This window comes from Mustela putorius, unplaced genomic scaffold (genome assembly GCF_011764305.1).
Source record: "Mustela putorius furo isolate JIRA1106 unplaced genomic scaffold, ASM1176430v1.1 tig00003853_pilon_pilon_pilon, whole genome shotgun sequence".
NCBI classification, from domain to species: Eukaryota; Metazoa; Chordata; class Mammalia; order Carnivora; family Mustelidae; genus Mustela; species Mustela putorius.
Window position 1 is genome coordinate 60,683,466 of NW_025422005.1, and position 24,864 is coordinate 60,708,329.

Here is a 24,864-nt window from a genome sequence, read left to right on the forward strand (position 1 = left end):
CAGAACTAGTTAATAGGAACATTGGCATTGTAATTTATATGAACAAAAAATAAAACTTACTGTGTTAGGCCATTCTTTTTTTTTTTTTTTAGATATTTTATTTATTTGATAGGGAGAGAGAGGCCACAAGTAGGCAGAAAGGCAGGCAGAGAGAGAGGGGGAAGCAGTCTCACCACTGAGCAGAGAGCCCAATGCGGGGCTCGATGCGGGGCTCGATCCCAGGACCCCAGGATCCTGACCTGAGCCGAAGGCAGAGGCTTTAGACCACTGAGCTCCACATTAGGCCATTCTAATTTAAGGCTTGCTTCTGAAACACCAAGTTAGCCTATCAGACTAATAAAGATTTTGAGAAAATTCCAAGACCTTAGAGGTAAATTATACTTAACAATTAATCAGTTATTAATAGGAAAGTTGCACGTAAGAAACATCATAAGAATAAACGACCTTTCTTTTGATGCGAATTTCTCTCATATATTTCATCTTTTGTATGCCAATCTTTATTTTATTAAAAAAGTTCTGACCACTTATTATGTGCCAGGTACTAAGTATATATATATTCAGTTTCTACCTTCTAGGAGCTCAGAGACATTCTAAAGAGATGGTATTTTAAATTATTATAAAATGTGATGAGAGCTACTAGAAGTACATCCAAAGGGCATGGAAAAACAAAAGAGTTAGTATTTTAATCATCTTCATAGTATCAGGAAAGTTTTCATCTGGTAGTTAATTTCTAAGTTAAAAAGTAGGAAGAGGAGATGACAGAAGGCCAAAAAGTGTGGTAGATATTTCAGACAGATGGAACCATATGAAAAATGGCATAGAATTAGGCATGGCATATTTAGAGAATGGAGAAAAATTTAATAAGGATAAAACCTTGAGTTCTGGTGAGTGGCATGGAAGGAAATTGAGAGATGGAGAGCAAAGTTATAGCTATGAGATTAATAGGTTACATTGAAGTCAAGGTTGTGAAATGGCATATGTCTTACTAAAGAATTTCATTCCACAGCCTTTAAACAAGTTCCTTTTATATTTCATGAAAGACTATACTATAACTACTTGATTCACTTCTTTGTTTCACAATATGAGCTCCTTCATGTTAGAGGCTCTAAAATAATCAGCTTTGTGTTCCTGACAATATACACAATGCTCAGTAAATAAATATTACATATTGGTTTAAACATGGATTTGGTGAGTCACATAACTGGTTTCAAAAATAGTCCAAGATGATTACTGAAATAGAGGTAGAGAGAACTTTTGAAATGTGTACAATCATCAAAGGAAAGTGAATACCTTGAACAACTGTATGTATAAGCTAAAATGATGGAAAGTGTGGGTGTGTGTGTGAGGGGGTTAGTCTTATGGAATACATTTACAGTAAAACAGTTTTGTTCTGTTTTTACTTTTATTTATTTATTTGTTTGTTTGTTTGTTACATGAGTACTGACCTCAAAGTATCAGTTGGCATGCCAAGAAACAACGGACTGGTTGGTTGGACCAGGAAATATTTTTTTGGAAGTGTGCAGACTGAAAGGAAGTAGAACATGGTCAGCTATTTGAGGCAGTTACAAATTAAGAAGGGTCATACGGATTTGTTTAACATCACAGATTAGATGAGATATTCTAGAAAAAAAGTGAAATAGAAAAGAAATGAGGAGACAAAAATTTCAGGAGGTAGAGTGGGAAATGTTAGAAGCTAAAGGATAGTATAGGGTAATGTTTGATCAATAGCAATGAGTCTATTCTAGCAACATTTTTTTTTTAAAGAATCTATCATTTTAAAGCCAACTACGTAGCATATTAAGTCAACTGTCCCCCTTCATCAATGTAATATTGTTGAGAATTTAACTAAAGATTAATTGGGTCCCTGATCCTCTATTATGGGTTTTGTTTTCTGTTATTGTGGAAGATAAATGTTTCACATTAGTCCTGTGGTTTGCTTACAAATGATTACATGGCACTATAACCACTTTCCTTTTTTTATTAGATTGGAAGCCCCTTGAAGGCAAATGCACTTGCTCGCTGTTGCCTACCTATCTGATAAGTTATGAAAGTTGCTGTTTTAGAATAATTGGTTTTAACAAAAGTTATGAGGGGAAAAATTCATTTACATTTGTTTCAAGTTATCCTGTTACTATATGATGAAAAAATAGAAATATTTTGATAAATCCTACTGAAATGTAGAAGGATTTGCTATAGTTTCTTTTAACAACATCTTGTTCATCCATTTATAAATGTACTGTTGTCACTTTCTTCACAGTGAATGAAAATTTAGCCATGTTTATGAAATAATTGCCATGAAATAGAACACCTGCTGCATTCTTTCTGAAGTATAGGAATATGATAAGCTAACCAGATAATTCAATTTACCAATTTTTTAACACTAGAAATGATGAATTCATTTTTTCCAGATATTAGAACAATGCTGAGGACGTATATCTCTTTATGTTATTTTAGTATATTTAAAAAAAAAAAAAAGACCTGGAATGTTTACCATCAACTAATATTATAGAGACCACATTTTCTTATATTGTATAAGACCTTAAATTCAAAAGCTTAATAACCGATTAATAGAATTAAATACTAATCTACCATGTCTTTTCAAAGTTGACAATCTTGCTCATTCAGTCACAGTTCCCTTGGTTTTATTGTCCGGCCTCTCAAAGAAAAACAAACACAAAATAAATAAAAAGGTAGTACCCAATTTCCATATTATGAATTTATAATACATGGCTACAAGTTTTATATAAAAATTTGAGACAAAGATTCTGATTAAATAGATTAGTTTTGCTTATTCTTAAACCTCCTACAAATGGAATTATATGGTATACACACTTTTATATCTGGCCTCTTCTGCTCAATATAATGTCTATGAAATTCACCTTGTTGTTGCATATTGTGGTGATTTATTTATTTCATTGCTCTGTAGGGTTTCCTTTTATTAATATAGTGCAATTTGTCAATTTTGCTGGCATTGGACATTTGTTATTTGCAAGTTGTTTCCAGCTATTATGCAAAAGTAGTCATGAATATTCTTGTACATTTTTTTGTGGAAATATGCCGTTATTTATCTTGGAAATACATCTGGCAGTGTAATTTCTGGGTCATAGGCTAAACATATAATTGTTTCTGGTTTTGTAAAGCAATTTTCTGAAGTAGTTTTGCCAATTTACACTCCCACCACCAATATATAAAAGTTCTGTTCATACCATCCTCTTGTCATTTCTTGATATCCTCAGTCTTTTTAATTTTCATCATTCTGCTAAGTGTGTAGCAATACCTCATTGACAGGTTTTTTATACCAAATAAGCGAAAGAGATAAACCTTAAAAAAAAAAAAATGACAACCCATGTTTTGACAATGCCATGACTATTTCAAAAATAGTTCAATGAGAAGAAACAAACTGACAAACTATGCATATAATTTACGTTTCAGATGCAAAACCAAAGTATTTACTATTGAGATTTTAAGAGGACAATACATAGTCCTGCCTTTCCCTTCTTAATCAAAATGGCTTGTGTAATAAGAAACATGTAAAGAGAGATGGAAAAGAAATGACCATCTTTCATATTTCTAATGCTGTCTGGAGACTATGGCTCTATATTTCTAACCACTGCCCCTCTTTAATGACCACTATGCAGCCCCTGGCATAGACAAGCTCGATCACCCTATGGCATAGAAGCTATCTTGTTTTTGCCTGCTTGAAAGATCAAATACACCTCCACTGCAGAGTCACCTGGCTTTGGAAAACAAAAAACAAAAACAAAAACTCACAAAGAATAAAGTGATCATGTTCTTTCCTTTTCTTAAAATTAATAATTATATCATTCCTGAGAAGTGGAGGGAGGAATGAGCAGGAAGTATCTACAGGTACTAAGAGTATTAGTATAATAAAGTCTTACCATGTGGCTATATACAACCAGAGAATTTTTTTTTTCCCACTGGACATTTCCTAAAAAGGGGGCTTCTTTGTTTCATAGCATTACAATCAGAGTACTATTTGCATTCCCCAAATATGTCCCATGTGAAACCCTCTTAAAGATGAGGCTTTTCAAGATAAAGTCTCATTTTTTTTTAGATTGGCAGACTGAACATTCTACCCACTCCTGTTCTTGCAGAAGATCAGAGCTTTATTATTTGAGGAGATCACTCAGAGAGAATATGGTACTAAGCGCCCCAGACCCTACTGTCATGGAGATGAAACACTGAAAAAGGCAGGAGTAAGTAAAAGACTATCTACTTAATGATGAGACCTCTAGCATTTTTAACCTCATTCAATATACAGTAAGCTAGATTTCTACCACAAAGTAACATAGGAGAAGAATGTTACCTACCCTAAAAGCACGTAGGGCCACCTGAATGGTGCTATTGGTCCACTTCTGACTCTGTTTTCCAGTCAGGTCATGATCTGGTGATCTCGGGGTTGTGAAGTCCAGCAGGCTTGGCATCCTCAGCAGAGAGGCTGCTTGAGATTCTCTCCCTCTGCCCCTACCACTTCCCCCTCATGTTAGCCTCTCTTGCTCTCTCTCTTTCCCTAAAGTAAATAAATACATTTTTTTTTTTAAAATACAGATTCAAGAGTAAAGGTCTATAGCTATTTCCCTCTGAGTCCAACACACACTATCTATCCAACACACAGATCTATCCATTAGATCTTTAATCATTCTGACAACATCTGTCACTGACTCTATATACATTTGCTGTAATTAGTGATGTCACTGGATTTAGGTTTATTATTTTTTTTCCCATTTGTCCCTTCTGGTGTTTTTTTTCCCCTTTTTTCTATCTTCTTTTGAGTTAAATAACTTTTATTTTTTTTTTTTAGAATTCCATTATAATTAATCCATTTTTTTTTTCCTCAACATTTGGCATTATTTTTTCTTTGGTATTGTTCTAGAATTACAACATAAAACTTTGCACAATCTACTTAGAGTTGATATTGTACTGCTTTATGTAAATTGTAAGAATTTCACATACAGGTCCATTTATCAATTCCCCATATCATTCATGCTAGAGTTTTTAATGTATATCACATCTGTATATGCTTTAAACAACACAGTATAGGTAATATATTTTATTTAAACAGTTATATGTATGTTTAAAAAAGTAAGAAGAAAATTATTTTCTATTTATCCAAAATTGTCTACAATCTTTTCTAAGGTATGTGTTTCCATCTGGAATCATATCTTTTTAGGTAGAACAGTTCCCTTTTAATTCATGTTTGTTGGCAATTAATTTTATTAATTTTTGTTTATTTAAATATGCCTCACTACACTTTTACAGTTGAAGAATATTATCTCCAAATATAAACATTTTTTTTTTCCTTTTAATACAAGTTGCTCCACTGTCAAGGGACACCTGGGTGGTACAGTTGGTTAAGGGTCCAACTCTTGGTTTGGGCTCTGATAGGGATCTCACAGTTATGAGATGGAGCCCCAAGTTGGGCTCCACACTCAGCATGGAGTCTGCTTGGGATTCCCTTTCCTTTCACCTCTGCCTCTCTTGCTTGTGTTCTCTCTCTCAAATGAATAAATGAATAAGTGTCAAAAAAAAAAAAAAAAGATGCTCCACTCTCAAGATTAATTCTTCTATCTTCTGACCTCTGTTGTAGCTGATGAGAAATACATGTTATCTGAAATCATTGTCCTCTGTTTATTTTATTTTATTTTTTTAAACTCTGTGTTTTTGTTTTGTTTTTTTCAAGATTTTATTGATGTATTTGAGACAGATGAGAGAGAGAGAGAGAGAGTATGAGAGTGGGGAGGTACAGAAGGATAAACAGATGTGGGGTTCAATCCCAGGACCCTGAGATCATGACCTGAGCCAAAGCCAGATGCTTAACCCACTGAGCCACCCAGGTGCCCCACTGTCCCCTTTTTAATGCATAGTTTTTCTCTAACTGCTTATAAGATTTTTTTAAAAGATTTTATTTATTTATTTGACAGACAGAGATCACAAGTAGGCAGAGAGGCAAGCAGAGAGAGAGGAGGAAGCAGGCCCCCTGCAGAGCAGAGAGCCTGATGTGAGGCTCAATCCCAGGACCCTGGGACTATGACCTGAGCCGAAGGCAGAGGCTTTAGTCCACCGAGCCACCCAGGCACCTCAAGATTTTTTTTTTTAATCTTTGTTTTCCTCAGTTTGACTAGTATGTCATTTGCTTTGTATTTATTCTGCTGTTTATTCAATAACTTTTGAATCTATAAATCTATGAATTTACAAAATTTGGGAATTTAGGGAAATTATTTTTTCAAAAACCTTGTTCTATTCCTTTTTGCTTCCTCCAATTCTGACACTGCAATTGCTTGTGAATTAAAAATTTAACTGTACAGATAATTTATGCTGTATTCATGCACGGAGTCAGTATTTTTTTTCCTATGTTCTGATTAGATAATATCATCTACATTATTTCTGTGAAGCTTATGCAGGTATTTTATTTCATTTACCTTCCAGGTATAGAATTTTAAATTGATCCATCTTTACAGTTTCTATTCCTCTGCTGAGATTTCATCTATGTTCATTTATTTCAAGAATGGCTTGCTTTATATCATTGAATATAGTAATGAGAAGTGCTTTAAAATACCTTTCTCTTAAATTTGCCATGTAGGGATTGGTTGTTATTGATTACCTTTTGTTTGAAGGATGGGTTGTGATTTCCTTACTTCTTAATAAATCCAGTAATCTGTGATTATATCCTGGACATAGAGAATGTTGTGTTGAAGAAGCTCTGGATTTTTTTTCCCCTTTTTTCTATATAATGTTGATTTGGTCTGTTGTGTTTAACAGGCAATTAACTTCGAAAGACTGATATTAAAACTTCATTTAGAGTCTCTGTTTAGTTATTTTAACCTTTGGGCTACTTAGAGTCTTTCTTATGCGTGCATTGATCAGAGTTCAGCCAGAATAAAAACAACATATGAGAACTGTTCCACCCAAAGTCTTTTCTGTCCTGAAAATGTGAACATCCCTCCAATTTCTCTCTGATTTTGTTGGGGGAGGACTGGTCTAAATAGAGCATTTGGGTCATCTCTGGGTCAATAAGATTTCAGTAATTTGCATCTTAATTATATGAAATTGCAGGCCATGTATCATGAAATTTTTAAAGAAAGCATTTCATATGAAAGGTATGAAACAAATAGACAAATAAAAAAAATGAATGAATGAATGAATGAACGAATAAATAAACAGTAAAATAAGAGGTAAAAACCTCAGGAAAACACTGAAACAGATGGGGGTAAGAAGAAATTTTACAAAACTTATAATTAATACATACAGAGATATGAGCAGGTTCTGTATTCAATTATTTTAATAAATGTTAGCTGAAAGATAATGAGAAGAACTGTTCTAGGTAAACAAAATAGACCAATAGTCTCTCCTCGTTGGGCTTACATGCTAGTAGAGAAGGCAACTAAGCACAAGATAATTAATACATTATAGTGCATATTAAAATATCTAATTACTATGGTGTATATAAAACAAGAAGTTGAGACAATCTTGAAATTTTAAATAGGGTAATTAGAGAAGACTTTACTGAAAGTGATATTTGAGCAAAGACTTGGAGGATATGAAAGAACAAGTCATGGAGGCATTCGGGTTGAGAGCTCTAGGCAGAATGAATAAAAACTGCAAACACCATTAGATAAAAGCTTATAAGATCAAGGAGGCTTGTTTACACAGAGTGAAATGAGCAAAAAGGAAATGCAGTAGGAACGGAGGACAGATAAGTAATGGGAAGTCAAATATATGGTGTTGTAAGCTGTTGTAAAGACTTGGCATTTTATTCTAAAGAAGGTGAGGAGTCATTGCAGGACTGTTAGTAGAGAAGTGACAAGAAATGATTAAATTTTCAAAGGATTATTTTCAATGATATATTAAAAATAGACTATATAAGAATTGGTTGGAAGCAAGGAAACTATTGCAATAATCTAGCAGAAAAAAAGATAATGGCTGGACCCACAGTGATAGCATTTGATTTGTAAGAAGTTAGCTCTTTATGCTCTGAAGATAAACAGAAATGTACTTTGTCATTTTGTGAATTGTAAGAGAAAGAGTAAAAACTGACTTCAAGGTTTTTTGGTCTAATCATCAGAAAGAATAGAGTTGCCACTAACTAGAATGAAAAAGACTATGAGTAGAACATAGAACATGTTTAGAGGTTGGAGAAAGAGCAGGAATTTAAATATTGGTCTCATGCAGTTTGAGATGTCTGGCATGCATTGTAATAGAAATGTAAAGAAGGCAGCCAGGTGTAAAATATTTGATGTTCAAATGACAGATCCAGGTTAGGATATATGGCCAGAAAACAGTTAAGTATGGAGGATATATAAAGCCACAAAACTGAATGAGATCACCCATGAAATGAGTACAAATAGAAAAGAGAACACAGGATTGAGCCTTTAGACACCACATTAAGATACTTTGGGAGATGAGGAAAACCCATTAAAGGAGACTGAGAAGAATCTGCCAATGACTTGGAGGATACACTAGAGAATGTGAGATTCTAGAAACCAGCTAATGCACATTAATCAAGGAGGAGGGAATAAACACTCTGTCAAATACCAATGACAGGTCAGTTAAGATGAAGGCTAAGAACTGACCATTGGGATCAATAAAAACTAGGCCACTGACAGCTTGACAAAGATAGTCGTAACAAGAGCACAAAATGGCCTATTAGCAAGAAAGGCCTGATCTGCATGAGTTTAAAAGAAAATGGAGCAATGAATATAGACAAATTTTCTAAGATGTTTTCCTGCTCTTTCTCTGGAGGAGAAAGGAGGAGATTTTAAGACAAGAAACACTATCATCTGATAATATGCTAAGAATGATGCCATAGAGAAGGAAAAAGTGACAAAGGCAAAAAAATTTGAGGATTGCTGAAGTGATGTCTTTAAGTGTATGAGAGGACCTGGAGTCTTTGTTTCCCATTTCACTGAGGAAAATTAAAAAGAAAAAAAAAGAAAAAAAGAAAGAAAGAAAAAAGAAAAGGATTTTTACAGGTTCTTAATTAGTGTCCCATTTACTTAGATACTACAGTCTGGAGTATTCTGCCTCCTACCTGTTCCTGTAGATGAATCACCCATGCTTCTATCAAATGTCTCCAGCTGACCATAAGAATGGGAAAGAGACATGGAATTCATAGATGAATTCATCATCTAAGAGAAAAGATAAATTGTTTAAGATATATATCTAATGTATTTGCAGGGCAGCATTAAGTACCTGGTATAAATAGGATGCATAGGAATATTCAGAAAATAAAAGGAAATTCTAAGAAATTAACATGATAAATAATAAAAGGAAATATTCAATTCAAGGGCTGGAAAAAATTGCGGCTATTTTCCAAAATTTGAAATAATTAGTTGTAAAATGGAATAAAAATATATCAAAAGGAGGAAATTAATTATTAATATCTAAATAATAGAAGTACCACACAGAAAAAAGTAAGAAAACATAGAGAAGGAAATTACCAAAGAATAAATAATACAAGACCATTTCCCAGAGATGATAAAAATTGTTTCCAGACTTGAAAAGTGTAATAAGGAAGAAGAAAGAGAGAAAAAAAGAGCCCTACCAAGGTTCTATTGCTATGATACCAAAATTGAACACTGAAAGCCAAAGAGCAAGGAACAATTTCTTCAAAATTCTAAAGGGAGTTAATTCTCAATTTAGAATTATTTACTCAGTCAAGGTATCTATCAAATGTGAGGCAGCAATAAAAACATTTTCAGACTTACAAGTACTGAAAAAAAAAAAAATACTTTCTATGCCCCCTTTCTCAAGAATCTACTAAAATAGTTGCTTAACCAAAATGAAGGAGTTATCAATAAAGAAAAAGACTTTAGTTAACAAGACACCCATTGCAAGCCAAGGGCATTCTTGCAGATAATAGTGAAGAGACATTCCAGTATGAATGCATACATTAAGCAATTCAGACTGTTGGATAAAGGCAGGGAGCCCTAGAAATAAAGATTAAAGAAAAACACAAAACCTCTAGAATTCCTGCTGTGTGTGAACAATAGGGTTTCAACAGGAAAACAACCCAAATAACTCACCTGACTCCCTGAATTGTCTCTTAACTCTTCTTTCTGTTCTACTCTGCCCTCCTCTGCCCTGGCATGAAAAAAAAAAAAAAAAAAGAAAAAGAAAAAAGAAAATTGGTCCCCACTATTCTCAATACAATACCGAGGGGATCCTTTTAAAACAGAGGTCAGATTTTATGATTTCTCTGTTCAAGCTCTAAAAACTTTCCCACCCCCCTCAGAATAAAAGGCACTCCTAAGCATTTCCCCATCTCAATTTATCTCCTACCACTTACCTACCAATTTGCTCAGTTTTTGCCATGTTTCTCTAACTTGCCAAGCATGTTTCCATATTGGTACTCTTCACAGACTACTTCTAAGCCTTTACCTCTTTTAATGTCTTCTCAAATATTACCTTTCCAAGGAGGTCTGCCCCCATTTAACAAGGAAATCTGCATTATACCCATCATAGTCTACCTTATCTTTTCTTTTCATAGCTTCTAGCCCTTCTAATATTTTAAACTGCAAATTTATACATTATAATATTGTTTATTATCTAAGAATCAGAAATGTGCATTCCAGTTTGTCAAGGAGTTTTTTATGGGACACTGTCAAATCCTGATTCTCAGAGCAGTTTCTAGCAACCAACAGGTAGGCAGAGAATATTTCTTAGAGATTTCTGTTTCTAGAGAGTCTGAGAATGAATTAACAAAAATTCTTATGAAATTAGACAAATGAAAAAAGTCTCAGGTATTCATTCCCCAATAATAAAATAAATAAAATAAAATAAAATAAAATAAAATCTCTTTTAAAAGATTTTATTTGACAGAGATCACAAGTAGGCAGAGAAGCAGGCAGAGAGAGAGGGGGAAGCAGGCTCCCTGCTGAGCAGAGAGCCAGACATGGGGCTTGATCTCGGACCCTGAGATCATGACCTAAGATCATGACCTGAGCTGAAAACAGAGGCTTAACCCATTGAGCCACCCAAGTGCCCCTAAAATAAAACCTTAATCTATACCTGACTCAGCTGTGAAAATATTTATATAGTCTTAGTGATGTAAACTTTGCATATGGCTAGGAACAAAATTGGTAATATAAATTTAATAGGAAAGAAGGGGAAGGTATAGTGTGTGTATAATTTTATCAGTGTGTGTGTCTGTAATAAGTATAAAAACCTAAACCTTCCTATTTCATTGTAGGATGTAAAAGATAATAAATACCTGACTAAAAAATGACTATTTCAAACATTCTATAAAATTGTTTTGATAAAAATTGTCAGAGATTTATTCTGGGGAGTGAAAACTAGGGATGCTGAAGCAGGAAATCATTGTTTTCTTATAATGACACTTACAGATATTTCTTCTTAAACTGTGTGTGTGAATTCCCTCATACCCATTAGGATGGCTATAATGAAGAAAACTAAATATAACAAATGTCAGTGACAGTGTGGAGAAATTTGAACATCTCTGCAATGTTTGTAGGAATGTATAGCCACTGTGAAAAACAGTATGGTGGTTTCTCAAAAAATTTAATAAAGATTTATCATGCAATCTAGGAATTCATATGTGTGTGTGTGTGTGTGTGTGTGTGTGTGTGTGTGTGTGGCTAAAAGAACTGAAAATAGAGTCTTAAAGAGAGATTTGTATAACCATGTTCATGGCAGCATTATTCATGATACATAAAAATGAAAGCAATACAAACATCCACCCACAGAAGAATGGAAAAGCGTGCTATATGCATGCAATGGAATATTATTCAGCCTTAAAACTGAAGAATTTTCTGACAAATGCTACAACATAGATGAACCTCGAGGGATATTATATTATGTGAAATAAACCAGTCATAAAAAGGTAAATACTATATGATTCCACTCATAGGAAGTACCTAGAATAGTCAAAATCATAGAGACAGAAAGCAGAATGGTGGTTGTCAGGGGCTCAAGTGAGGAGAGAAGGGAGTTCATATTTAATGAGGACAGAGTTTCAATTTTGCAAGGAATGGAAAAGGTTTTGGAGATGGATGGTGGTGATTGTTGTGTAACAATAAATGAATTTCATATCACTGTACTATACACTTAAAATGGTAAATTTTAAAGTTGGTAAATTTTGTTATGTATATTTTACCACAATAGAAATTTGAGGGGGAAAAAACTATATATATAAATATCTTTGACTTTTAAAAATAAATGAATATTTTTAAATGTAATTCATCATTTTGCTGTTTTTCCCAGCCATCTCCATAAACTGTATAACCAACACATGTGGATCAAAATCACAGAGTTATTTTAAATGTCTTCTTCATTTTGTGATCCAAAACACTGACAAACTAGTATAGTCATTGTGCAGTATAAAATCCAATCCAATGATTTAATCATACCTAACCTCTAAAGCTATATATATAGCTTTAGAGGCACAAAAGGGTAAAGTAAAATCAGTTTATTCATTTGATTAATGATTTAAATTATAGTTTACTAGAACATAGAAATATAATCATATGTGTCTAAGTTACATGAAACTTGCCTTGGTTTTTATCCATCTAATTCATATGTCCCTTACATGGGACAAGTGGGTTTATAATTCTTTAGCTGCATAAGGAGATGATTCAAATGTAGAATCCTTACAGATAAGATAATTTAGATTGATTTAGAATGAGCTCCAAATTTCACCCACTTACTCAAAAGACAAAGAAGTAAAATATGACAATTCCAAGAAGACTAGGATTCTAGAACATTAAAAATCTGGAACAAATTTAGCTTCTGAAAGGTAATGGAAATGAGGAAAACCTAAAAACAAATAATCAGTGTAATGTCAGAATCTTCCTGCAAGTATTCTGCAAATGTACTGCTTCGCTTCAAAACTGAGTCTTTAACTATGTGAACTGAAGTGGGAAAATGAAGTTCAGTGAGCAAGTTAGTAGCAGCCCAATTACAAATTCATCACCTCAATGCTCAAAGTGCCTTGGAGTTTTTCAGCCGGCCTGTGGATAGAGGTGAATGTATTAGTTAAGGTAAATATTTTCTATAATCTCATTTAATTTTATTTTCTTTGAATTGGGTTCACAGAGTATTTTTTTTCAGCTAACTTTAATCATAAAACATGTACCAGTAAGAAGGAATACATTATCTTTACCTTATATCTGAAAGGTCAACCACCCATCGTACATCCTTCTCTGCCTTAAAGGCAACATGAGATTACACAATTTTATTTTATTTGACTTGCTGCTGATTTATCACCTCTCTGCTATCAATGGGACACAACTCATAGCATGTTGCTCACAACAGCCATGATATCCATCTGCCAAAGAAGTTGCTACCTCCATTAGGATTTCTCCTTCTTAATAAGAGAAGCTCTTCCATTCCTCATTTGCTTATTTCAGAGGACCTCCCTTTTTAACTCACTTTCCTATTGTACCTGTTTAGTTGTTGTCACATGTGAAATTTGGCTCTGGTTCATAGTACAGCAAAAACCACAATGTGCATTCTCATTCATTTAGCATAATCTTACTTAGCTATCATTACATGCAAAGCTCTGTGATAGATACAAAAAGATGAGTATCATATGTTATATGAAGCCTCAGCATAAGTAATAATATATTTTCCAAAAATGAAATGGATCTATCTTACAAGTAATTAGTTTCCTATCACCAGAAGTGTCACGCATTGGCTGGATGACTCATTCACAATCATAGATGACTAATTTTTCTGAGTCATAATATATGAGAGAGAAGGATCAAAGACAGGATGAGGACAAATACTGTAAAGAATTTAAACTTGGCATTCTCTAAGCCTTTGGAGCGTCATGTCTGATAGGACTGTGTTCATATGCCTGGAAGCTTTGGATCATGCCAGATGGTTCAAAATGTGATTTCAGGTGGGGAATGCCCACTGCTTAATGTCTAGTCAATCTTCTGTGAGTGCTATAATCCAGCAGCCACTTGGAGTAATCTGACCAACAGAGACCAGAATCAAACCTGTTCAGTTTGTCTCATAGACCATTTAATGAATACTAAAAAACAACCATGCTCCAAGCATCAGGGTGAGGCCAATGTGTCCTACTAAACTCAAATGTGCCTCCCAACTTCCCAGACTCCACCAGCTTAACCAATCCCATAAACCCTCAGAGTCTAGTTTAGGAAAAGAAGTGGTGTTCCCATCTAGTAGTTAGTGCATTAACCTTTATAGGATTTGTATATTAACCTCTTCACTTGACCCAAAGTGTCCAGTCAGGTACAGCATAACGTGTTAGCAGCTGCAGACTTTACACTGACCAGCAAGAAAGACATCTAAACCATGTCTATCAACCATAATAACCCTAGCCAGTGATTTGATGCTGACTTGAATATCCTATCAGCTGAAGTGATGTAAAATGGTTGTGTCAGCTAAACTCAAGGACAAATTTCAGCATATTTTTCCTAATTACAGGATCCACATTATATGGATAAATAATTGTAATAATTATAAAACATAAATAATTTATACCTCTAGAAAGCTCCCATAGTAATCAAGGATATATTGCCCAGTAAATTAAAGGGAGTGAGAATCAATCAATGGTTAAGTTGGAATCATCTGGTGGAGGGTTGTAATCCCAGAGGTTGGTTAAATTTAAAGTGCTTACAATAATTTGAAAGAGCTAATAGGGCACTTTACTTCATTACAAAGCTTGAGGGTGAAGACACTTTTGAAAGTCAAACAAACATTAATTTTCCTCTCTCTGTCATGCTTCCCAGGGTCTAAGATATTCTATCCTCAGATCCTGAGGTTACTCTCATATCACAAAATCAGTGTGCTCCTTTTCAGGAGTTATAACTTCATCATTTTTCCAATAGTTCCCTATTGACATCAAGAACTTTTATCCAGAAGAATCAGGTGCCAGAGAAGCAAAGGCATTGTTAGAAAATTCAACCCAAATTAAATTTGAATCTTCTGTTCCTGCTTTAACAACCTGCCACTTAGAAAGTAGGGTTTCGGGCACCTGGGTGGCTCAGTGGGTTAAGCCTCTGCCTTCGGCTCAGGTCATGATCTCAGGAATCTGGGGTCAAGCCCCATATCGGGCTCTCTGCTCAGCAGGGAGCCTGATTCCCCCTCTTTCTCTGTCTACCTGTGATCTCTCTCTCTCTGTCAAATAAATAAATAAATTAAATATTTAAAAAAAAAAAAGAAAGTAGGGTTTCTAGTCAGGTTTAAAAAAAAAAAAAGGAAAATTTGCTCAGATATAATCAGAGTGAAATCCTGAATGTTCACCACCTTAATACATGCTTTTTACTGACCCAACCTCATTTGGCTAAATTTGCTTCAAATTTTATCTCTACCTGGATTCTTTTATTCCTCTGGACCAGTTTAGGTGGTTTTCTTTTCCTTCCATGAAGTGTTTGCCACAATGTATAAAATTGCTACATAGATCTCAAAGTTTTGCCCTCCAGTATTTATTGGTTTACACTGTATCTTATTCAGCAGCATATCTGCAACATTAGGACCTGGCACATAAATAAATCTCAATAAATAAGTAAAAAATAAATGAATAGAATGAATTATAGAAAAAATAAAATGTTTGTAAGATAATTTCAAAATTTTAATGAAAATTTTCAGAGGAGCAGCTGTATTTTAGCAATCTCATTCTGGAAGTCTCCATAAAGTTGTATATGTATTTGTATATTTATTACTCCATTGTTTGTATCACAGGCTTTAGTAATTAGATATTTGACAATGGGAGAATTGTTGAATTAATTGTGAGGCATCTATGTCATAGAACATCATGTAGCTACTGCAAAGAATAAGTTGTATCTCTATATATTGAAATAATGTATCACCAATATATTAAAAAAAATAGTTACAGATTATTATGTACAGCGTGATCCCACTATTATTTTTTTTAAAGATTTTATTTATTTATTTGAGAGAGAGAAAAAGAAAGAGAGCAGGAGAAAGGGTGAAGGGAGGGGCAGGGATGGAGGGAGAGGGAGAAGCAACTCTTGCCTGAGCAGGGAGCCCAAGGCTAAACTCAGCTCCAGGACCCCGAGATTATGACCTGAGCAGAAGGCAGACACTTAACTGATTGAGCCCTCCAGGCATCCCTGATCCCACCATTAATAAAAAACAAAATGCACACTTCCAGATAGGTAAAGAGATGAAGGCAGAATGAGAGCAAGAGCAAAATAGAGAGAGATGGGTAAATCTAGGGAAAAAGCAGGGATTGCTATAACCATTTCTAAAGAGGGATAATTTCTGAGGATTGTGAAAGGTGAAATAAAATGGGGTCACTTACATCAAGGGCTTTTAAAATAGAGCTGAGAAGCCAGCAAGGCAACAGGCCCTATGCATGCACTCAGTGGGCAAAACCTTAACTCTTGAAGTGGGCCAACCACAAATATTCCAAGGACTCTACACAAGCACCTGAAACTTCCTACAGTACAGGACTTATGCTTATGGAGAGGCTTAGCAAACAATTAAATGGAACTGAAATTCCTTTTCTGCCACCAATACCGATTAAAATTCTTTGCAAACAGGTATAAAAGCAGCTCCCTTTGTCTTTAGAAACCTCTGATTTTTATTCCTTAGTGGACACAATTTTGTTCCCAAGTGGGCTGCCACATAAATCTGTTTCCTAAATTGCAATTCTAAGACCCCAAATAAATGCTTTTTTTTTTTTTTAAACTTTAGTTCTGCATCTTTTCTCCGTGGACAGAATGAACTGGAGTTTGTGGGGAAGGCCTGCACTTCTTTATATCATGGAAAGTAAGTGTTATATTCATCTACATTTTTTTAAACTTACTTTACACTAAGCTTATACATTAAATAAATATTATCTAAGAAGTTTTCTTGGCAAAACCTAGGAAAGTAATGAAGATTATATGGTATATCTTCCACCCTGTTCATCTTTAAAGTAAATGGATTGTGATGTAGGTCATAATTTTGCATTTAATTGCCACTTATGCATGTTCTTGGCACTGGAATCAAAATGGACATAATGAAGAACAATTTTATATCTTCTGTATAAATAATTAGAAAGCATCTCTCTTGAGTTCATCTGCCATCAAAGTGGATGTAATGTTTCTATTTTAGGTATCGATTCTAATAGTGTGAAAACCCATCTTATTTATTCCCTCAGTGCCTGGGCTTGTGTTAGGCACACATAGGTTTAATAAAAGTTTATTGAACATCAGAATAATTGAATAACTATAAAACTCAAATCAATTAAAAAGCAAAGGGAGGTTTAATTCCCCTAAGGAGTTTTTTCTAAAACAAAATTTTACAGCCCAAGGGAAATATCCATTTTGGAGTTGAACTCTCTATGGCTGTAACTGCATGGGGTGTCATGATAAATATGTTTCCTTAAGGTTGCCTTTGTCTAACTGTTAGCAGCTCACCAGGTGGCTGCAACTGTGGAAAAATATTTAGTTCTTTAAACATTTCAGTCAATGCAGTAGTTATTTAAACAGTGACAAATAGCAAACATTTCTCCATAGTTTATAGCCTTTTTCTTAATAGGTTTTTCAGTGGGAGTGAGAGCTCCTATTTAGTCAACACTTAGTCAATGCTATTTTTCTAATTATCCTATATGACTAATATAAAATGTCTTAGCTTTTAATTAAGTTATCTTTTCACCACAGCATGACTATTTTTTTCAAAGGTAGTTTCCTATTTCTCAATATACTCAACTGTTCAAAAACAGTTTTTCCTTAGATTGTGTAGAATTTAGCCTACAGTATTGATTACCATGTTTGGGGCAAAACCTATATTAAAACAACCTTATCTTCTAAAGCTATCCAATTTTATATTCTTAGTACCAGCAGAACTGAGCACATTTGTGCTTGCCAACCCTTTTTAACCTTTGCTTTCCTCATTCCTCCATTCTACAAATAATCCGAATCTCTACTTGTTAAAATCTACCCAGTTTGTAAAGTCCAGTCAAATGCCCCTTCTCATGGAACTTCATCATTGCTCTTTACTCAGAAGTATGTTTTCTGTGCTTTGAAAATTCATAACACTGCCTTGTGTTTATACTTGAATATGATTTTATATTTTGCAAATTGTTTTCATCTATTTATTTCTTTGAATTCCTTTATCATTTGATCTATTCAATAAGCATTAATCGAGGGCATTCTCTATGACATTTTTGAGTATTGAAGAAATAAAATCACAGTGAACATGAAGGTGCCTCTCTTTTTAAGTTTTACATCTTAGTGTATTCCAATTTATGTTAAAATTACTCTGGTCTTCCAATACTAGAATGAAAGTGTCTTTTTTGAGGAAGATACTTGATGATATTTATTCTTGGATACTTCTTTACTCATCATATTACTCTACATAATATGCATTGCAATATCTGACTGTTAAATAGATAATTTGCACTTACATAATTTTTTTATCTTTACCAAATACATTGGAATATATTATCTCTTTTAGCCTTATTATGGTTATATTAGGTATATATAATATAATGTAATGTAATATACTTTATTTTAATGATCTTATTCAAATTCTAGTGTTCATTCATTTATACCTCAAAGTATTAGGAAGATTTCCTAAGATTTTTACATAGTGAAAACTATAAAACTCTGAAATTCAATACTGCAGAAATCAGAAGTAGTATAGGCCAAATATCATGATCATCTTTTCTTTCTAAATAGAAAATGTAAGAAGCCTAAGGTAACCAAAATTGTTTGGAAAGAGTATCAATACTAAATAACGAGACATGTTCAAAGTATTTATCACAAAGATGGTCATTGTAAATAGGAACTGTGGAGATAGATGTCTAGCATGATAAGGCACTCAGATACAACTATTTGACTTTGTAATTACAGAAAATAAAGAGTAGTAATAGTCAATCATTTATAAATAATAGTCAATCATTTATAAAGAGTAGTAATAGTCAATGATTATATTTAAAATCATTCAGTGATTGAAGAATACATCAACTGCAAAAATATAAAATTCAGTCATTGAGTTAGTTTACAGGTACCAGGAATCTACTCTAGCTTCTTGAGTTAGAGAAAAAGTCTCAGTCTTCAACCCCTAGCTCTTAAGACCTACACTATCTTGATACTTTTCTCAAAGGCTACAGTTTGCTTCTTTATCTCCTGACCCAATCCTTCCAACCTTCACTCAACTACAAAAGTTGAAGTTCCTCAAAGTTCTGTGCCAAGCGTTTTATCTTCTGACTTATTTTTCTACAAAAGTAACTATGGTCACTCCCATAACTGTAAATAAAAGATGATATGTCCATACTTGCCAGCTACAAATTCTAGCATTGGCTCATTTTCTGAGCTATGGCCCATTTTGATAGGTAGGATGGACACATTAAGTCATAGAATGCCATTTAGGAAATTATAAGACTTTGTATTTTTTTCTCCAAGTAAAATAATGAAAGCAGAGGAATGATACGATATGGCTTGTGTTTTGAATCAGTCATTTTGGCTCCTTTGGTGAGAAGAGACTACATATGTGACCAAGGATGGAAGTATAGAGAGGGGTGGATTCAAGAAAGTGAATAGAGACCATTCTGTACTCTAGCCATTATCCAGGCAAGAGCTGATAGTTGATGATGACCAGGGTCGTAGTAGTAGAGGTGAAAGAAGTGAAATATCATAGGTTGAATAGACATGGCTTACTGATGGGGGCTTTACAAAAGGAGAGCTTTTGTTGTTGTTGTTGTTGTTTTGTTTTGTTTTTAAAGGTTTTATTTATTTGACAGACAGAAATCACAAGTAGGCAGAAAAGAAGGCAGAGAGAGAGGAGGAAACATGCTCTCTGCTGAGCAGAAAGCCAATTTGGGGCTGATCCCAGGACCCTGGGATCATGACGTGAGCTGAAGGCAGAGGCTTTAACCCACTGAGCCACCCAGGTGCCCCAAAAAGAGTTTTTAAGAATGAATCTAAAATTCTTGGTCTATTTATCTAGAAATTTGGAGCTGACATTTACTGAGATGAGAAATCTAGAAAAAGTAGCTGGCAGGGACAAAAATGGTGTTCCACTTTGGACTCCTTAAGTTTTACATGCATGTTAGATAGTAAAGAAAGAGGTGTATCATAGACAGTTGGACATATGACTTTAGAGTTGAAGGGAGATGTTCAAAGTGGAGATACAGATTTGGGAGTAATCAGGTGGGTTTAAAAGCCATGAGATTTGATGAACTACCCTTTCAAGTGGTGGTAGACAAGAAAAGCAGATCTGAATTCTTTATAATTCAGCCCCTGACATCTCTCAGAACAATTCTAGATCAGATTATGATCATCATCTGAAAATCAGATCACAGTTCAGTATTTGAGTACATATTTGTCTCATATATCAGACTAGGAGCTCCTTGAGGGTAGAAAGCATACATTTATTTATTACTGCCCATATTGCTATACCTATTTCTTGAAAATATTAGATGCCCCATAATCGTTGAGTTAAACTGAGTTGGAAAATGTTCCTATAGGAAATTCAGCTGGTGCACACTGAGGCATGGTTCATCCATGCCTCAGTTTTTGCAGTGTTGGCTGATAATTGTTCACATCTGCACTCTTCTTTGGAAGATTGTCCTTGGCTAAAGGGACCTACCTTTTAGGGAGATGCCAGGAGACTATGCCCCACTCCCTCCCAAGGGTCGCCAGTAGCCAGTGATTGGATGATGGCCCCCATAAATTACAAGTGGTGGAATTCATGTGCCAGAGCTCCCATCGGGATCAGATCTCCATATATTCCTCCCAAAACCACATCTTTGCATAGTTTCTTCCCCTACCCTATCACTCAGGTTTCCCTTTAGAGCCCTCCTTCTTGTGAATCACTTTCAAAGAGATTTCTGCCACAAACCCTAATTCTAAGTAGCTGAATCTAAGATAATAGCCACGGATGGAGATACTTTGACTCCCCAAAACATCTCTCTAAGTGAATTTGTCTATAATCCTTAAATTACCCAACCTTTGTAGTTTTGGGGTAGAATGGGGAAGGGTTTCTACTCTGTATATCCTTCTCAGGTTTTCATATATATATATGGGGCACTGAGTCATCATTTTTTCTCACCGTCTACTACCCTACTAAAATTCTATGCATTTTTCTTTTTTCTAAGGTAGGCAGCTACTCTTAGTTGAGTGTACAGACATATATACTATCTAAATTATAGCAAAAATGCTACTCAAAAGAGGTAAGGAAGCTTTTGTAATATTTTAATACTCTGAAAAAATATTTTAAAACTCTGGTGTTTAAAAATTTAATGGGCTGTTTTAATAATATTTTAGTAGACAAAGCCAATATCCTATGCTTTAACCTCATGATTTCTTTTCAGGATTTATTCATTTATTTTAGTGGGGAAAGTGAGAGAGAGAGAATCTCAAGCAGACTTCCCACTGAGCATGGAGCCTGAATAGGAGCTTGATCTCAAGACCCTGAGATCCATGACCTCAGCTGAAATCATGAGTCAGTCCCTTAACTGACTGACCCAACCAGGTGTCCCTCAACCCCATGATTTCATCTTTAATTTTCTCCTAGTAAAGAATGGATCAATATGCTCTGTCCACCTGCCCATTTGTTCACATGTATGTGATACACAACATGTGCCTCAGACTACTTAGAGGGTCACAGAAAATATCAGGTCCAGGCCTCTCTTTTTGCAGAGGGGCCAAAAAGAGAGAAGAAGAGAAAATAAGAGAAGAAGAGGAAATAAGAGAGAGAGAAATGAAGAAGGGAATGAAAGGTCTGAGGAAGGGAGCCTGGCTGAGAATGAAAAGTGCCTAGAAAACTGACATCTGAAGAAACTGAGGCATGACAGCTAACTGGTAGACTGTAGGAAACTGCTTTCCTTCACCCAGGGAATTCCTCTTTGGTCAGGAATTTTAAGTACTGGAATGTATCTCCTTTGGCAATATTCACATAGCATAACTTGAATGAAAAAAAAAAAAAACTAGAAAAGAGGGCTCACATTGTTAAAAGACTGTGGAGATGGTGACTTAGTGAGGATGGAATATAAATGCTTTCATACTGTTAAAAGTTGGGTGTAAAGAAATACCTGACTGGCAAATCTAACAGTGTCAATGATTTTGCAGAGAGAGCTTGTCTGGCCCTGCCCCTTGCATGGCACCATGCTGTGTGGGGCTGGTTGGAACAGGAAGCTCTTTTTCATTAGTATTTTTACTTTCTGCTCTGCTAATGTAAAGGTAAATCTATTTTTATCTTCTCAGCTATATCTATTGATATTCAATGACACACAGCTCACCTTTCAGCAGAACTAAAGATATTACTGTTCTCAAGATTATTGGTTTTCTTTCTTTCTTTTTTTTTCCCATTTACACTGAACAACAGTATCATCACAATAATCATATGCTATTTTAATGATGGTGTAAATTTATTGGCATTTTCTCCTTCAGGTGGGAGAACTCAAAGTGAAGCTCTCTGCCCGGAAGATAAAATAACAAGCTTTTCTCTCTATTGCTGTGCATGTTGGTATTCTGAAGGTGGCATGCTGAGAGAACCTGCCCTTTCCTAAAGCAAATGCTAGATGGTTCAGGAAAAGGTCCCAGGTCCTTAGAAATCTCAGATTCTTTAATAAGGGAGCTGAGGGATGTAAATAGAAGGCCACCAGCAGCCCCCTGGGAACACTGTTTCCTCATAGAGAACTAGTAGTTTGCACTGGGATTCTTTGGCTTCTTTTAACACTATGACACACTCATGTTTCCAAGAAAATATAACATGGCATTCTTCATAAAAATGCCCATTACTATTTCTGTGCAAAGTTTTGTTATGGGAACTTCTCTAGGAACTGCGATGACAATCAAGATTATAAAGAAGTGTTCAGAATGTTTTCTTTTATGATTCTGGGTGTTAGAATCACAGAAGGAGATAGATGGCACAGTCAAACTGAGTAATTTTAGAAGAACTTAATAGAGGTACTGTTTAAAAAAGTGTGTCTATAATCACAAAGTAGGGCTAGTGCAGTACTCTGATGATATAACAGTGGGACACCAAGAGGGAAAGTGTACTAGAACCTGCAGAAAGAGAGTTGTGAGGAGAGATCCACATGACCACCAAGGGTTTCAACTTACTCTAGAATATCTGCAGAGAGTGGGTCTACTCATTTCTCTCCATTCCTCTCCTCTCCAGCCAGTGTTCCTGCTTGGCCACTTATGGCTAGTATCCAAGAGAGAAAAGAAGGAAAGTCATTGAGGTAGTTCTGATAGATCTACCTCCTTGATAGGGAGGAGGTCAGAGAGGGAAAGAGAGTAGATCTGAAAGGCCAAACAGAAGTTCACCAACACAGTCTAGTTTCCAGTTGAGTACCCAACCTACTACTGCTAAGCAACCTTTAAATTCATAGGAAAAGAGCATAGTGAGCTCAGGCTAACCTGCCATGTACACAGCTCCAGGACCTTTTACTGAATTCAATGGCTCTGCTACTGTTAGAGATAATGGTAGTCACTGTATATCTTCTAAGGTTGATATCTCTCACCTGTTTATTTTCAAATGTCCCCTACTGCCACTCTGCTACTACCTTCTACTTACTAAACAGCTCTTTAGAGTTGAAGAAGATGTATGGTTTTACTGGCTCTTACCATCATCTAGAATTTTTATGGGATTGTAGCCATAACTCCTCCTGGTCCCATCAATATGTGATTTCCCCAAGAGGTGGATTATTGTTTTTATTAGACCCTAACTTTAACATCTGTTCACTAGACTGAAAGTCGCATGAGGGAAGGATTAATATTAGATATATTTTTCACGTTTAACCTCTTCTCTCAGACAATAAGAAATAAGGAGTCAATAAACATTTAAAAAATAACAATGAATATGAAATTCTCACACTCCATTTTCTTCATCTTTAACAATGAGAAGAATTCACCCTAATAAAACATACGTGCATTTGTTCAAGTGTAGCCAAAACTCTTTTTCACCTCACATCAAGGTCTCTATAGTAACAAATATTTCTAAAAAAATAGAATTAGAGAAAATATTACATGCTGAGAACCTATTGTGAGGTACAATCCCAGGACAACAAGGGTGATGAAGGGAAGAAGATAAACCAAATAACGGATATGTAGTTCCAAATTATCCAAAGTTATGCTAGAAAGCATAGCCATGATACAGTCATTTAGAAAGTGTAGCCAAGGTTGTTCAGAGCCTTGGGGCCTTATAATAGTTGCCTAGGAAAAATCAGGCTTCTTGATTTTGTCCCCTTTTTTTCTTAGAGGCCCACAATTAATCACAGGCATATTAACTCTTCCACAAATTTCCCAGTTGTGTCAACTAGACACTTTAGAAAGCTGCTAGGGAAGTCAGGTCTCATGTCCTACAATATGATCCTTTATCTAAGTCCAGAGTGGTGTGGAAGCCATAGACTCTTTAGAGCTATTTATGTTTGGCCTCAGTTCTTTCACTGCTGAAGGTCTCATTGTGTAGGAGCCAAGGGAAGCCACAGTAGAAACTGACCTTCGTCTTGGGGGCCACTTTGCCACAAAGATGGCAGTGTTGGTAGATGGGGTAACATGCTTTTCTGTTGAGCAAGTGGCTCGTGGCCCAGAGATGAGTTCTTTATCAATTAACTGTAGAACAAAATCTGAGGAACATCATACATTGGGCCACTCAGATCTCCACACATACTCCATGGTATCTGGCTCTATAGTAAAATGAAAGGAATAGTTAAATTCTTTACTTCTTCCTGAACAGAGAGGAACAAGTCTAATCCTATACATAATAGAGGAAGTTACCAAATTTTAAAACCATTTGTAATCACAACCTTACAGTTCTTTCCTTGAAATTATCTTTTCCAAGATAGGCTACTTTCCCCTCCCTGCCATCCCGCCACCCAGATTCATTCATGCTATTCATTCTAGATCCATTCATTCTAATATCTATGTGTAAATTTGAACTATTTTTGAGCTAGAATAA

The 24,864-nt window shown here is 35.1% G+C and overlaps 1 long non-coding RNA gene across 2 annotated transcripts in view; it reads left to right on the forward strand.

Annotated features, from left to right (window-relative positions):
• Window positions 1-16,444: 16,444 nt before the first annotated feature.
• The window catches only part of LOC123387348, a 69,187-nt gene continuing 60,767 nt past the window's right edge, over window positions 16,445-24,864 (forward strand). The window contains exons 1-2 of one of the 2 annotated variants that reach the window (XR_006601784.1): window positions 16,445-16,511; window positions 16,666-16,740. This is a non-coding gene — a long non-coding RNA (uncharacterized LOC123387348). Of the gene's footprint in view, window positions 16,512-16,544; window positions 16,741-24,864 lie in introns of those variants that run through there. The other variant, XR_006601785.1, reaches the window with a different exon arrangement.